The sequence below is a fragment of the Sphaeramia orbicularis genome, chromosome 6 (genome assembly GCF_902148855.1).
Source record: "Sphaeramia orbicularis chromosome 6, fSphaOr1.1, whole genome shotgun sequence".
Lineage (NCBI taxonomy): Eukaryota > Metazoa > Chordata > Actinopteri > Kurtiformes > Apogonidae > Sphaeramia > Sphaeramia orbicularis.
The window spans coordinates 57,553,227-57,555,434 of NC_043962.1; positions in this window are offsets into that span (position 1 = coordinate 57,553,227).

Below are 2,208 nucleotides of genomic sequence, written 5' to 3' on the forward strand. Positions count from 1 at the left end.
TGGACTAATGAGAAGTGGAGGAAGAAGACTGGGAAAATTGCATTTATTTTTCTTAAGAAATTTCATTTTTTTCTGGTTATTCATATCATTTTTTTTGTGGATAGTTTATAAAAGTAAGTATTTTCATAATTTAATATTTTTTTTACACCAAAACAAAGACAAATTTGGAGTTGTCATTATTTCTAGGTTATTCTGTTCTTATTTTACTGGTCCTTCCCACTGCAGACCAAATCAGGCTGAATGTGGAACCTGAAAGAAAATGAGTTTGAGAGCCCTGATCTCAAGGAACCATATTTGATCAAGACACTAGTAGACAGTTCACTGTAAACCTACAGATTTTTACATGGATATTAATCTGCCTCTTGAATAGGGTCAGTATGTGAATGCAAAACTCCTGTTCCAGTAAATTCCCTAAACTTTCACCAACAAACCTAATGCTTGTAAGTGTTCATATTTTAAGTGTTCATATTTCATCGTTCCAATCCTGATGTGGTTATGGTAGTGTTCTGGTTTATCCTTTAAATGGCTTCAGTGTCTTTACTGGTGACGGTTCTCTGTAACCGTGCCGTGGTGTGGGTTTGTCCGTTGGTCTGTCGGTGTTTCAGCTGCTTTTGTGTCCCCGTCCTTGGCATCGTCTGTTGCTTCATTTTCAGTCTGGAAGCGTCCGCGGCGGTGGAAGACGTCGTCTTCCACCTGAAAGACGCCTCACAGAGGATGATGGGATATCCACACAGAGAAGCTTGTGTTTTCTCCGTCTCAAACGATCCAAATATGAGAAAAAAAAAAAAAAAAAGAAAAAAACGTCCCCAGCCCGTTGGAAACTGTGTGAGTAGACGAGTGAATTAAAGTGCTGACACACACTGAGTCCAACTGAGGCTCAGAAAAACTGGAGGAAAAACTCTATCATGAACTGAGCATAAAAAAAACAGCACCAACAACCACTGTCATTTATCAAACTACATAAATGCTGCAGTAAATAGTGTTGTTTCCATGGACCGTCTGAACATGTGCATCTGACAGGCAGGAAAAGCAGAACAGGACCCAACAGGAAAAGACATTTACAGGAAAACACTGATCAAATAGAAGAACGAATAAAAACCATGAACCCATAAAGACCCAGAGCTACTTTTGTGGAAGCTCTCCTTTATATTGAACCATATTTAAAGGGTTCATATTTGTCTAAACCCACTTTTCTTAGTCTGTGGTTCATTTCTTTGTGTATTTGTACTCTGAGCTTGTATTCACACCAGGACAGTCCGATAGTCCACTTGCTTTGGGCCGGACCAAATGTGTTCCTTTTTCTTTTTTTTTTTTTTTTTTTTTTTTTTTTTGGTGCAGTTTGCTTTCACATTGTACATTTTTGTAAGTGAACCAAAATCTATAAACAAAACCATGTGTGCTGAGGTGGTTCATCCATTGGACAGAAATGAGCAGTGTCCATTAAAGCGCTCAGTCCAAAGTGAAAGGACAGAATCATGGACATTTTGCTGTTTTGTTCTCGTCATAAGGATATGGTTTTTACAGACGCAGACGTTTACACAAATGTTTGAGCAGCAAGAGCGTTTGATGCAACGTCAGGTTCACAGTATTGTAGAATTCAGACAGACCCAGACAGACGTCTGCGGAGGACAGCGCTCATGTGGACACCTCATGTCTCCAATCAGCACGTGGAAGCTCGGCGTCCGGCCCAGTTGAGCTCCGCCCACAGCTCCATTCACTCCCAAAGACGCCCAGCATCTGGGGGCGGGACAACATGGTGTCATTTATCCAATGATCGTCCAGTTTAGAGTCAGTTTCCAGCAGTTCCACTCAGTCCCATTGAAGTGCATGGACGCTGAGCGTCTACGGACAAATGCACTGAGCAGAGATGGAGGAGAAAACACAGACACGGGAATGGAGGAGAAGTGAACAACATCCAGTCCACTGATCTGGGATCAAACTGATTCTGAACCAACTGGTCTGAGAGATGAACGTGTTCCAACACATTTGGAGTCAATGAAATGAAAACAACTGAACAGATTTGAGCATTTAATGGGAGTCATTTTAGGGGAAGCTGAGCTTCCACTGCAGTCTGACACAAACACCTCTGGCTCATATATCTACAGACTGTTCTCCAAAAGCATTAGTGCTCCGTACTGCTTCCATGTGTGGATCTGTCCTATATCATCGTTCAGTTTATCCATGGACAGAATTCCTTAACTCAGGTAA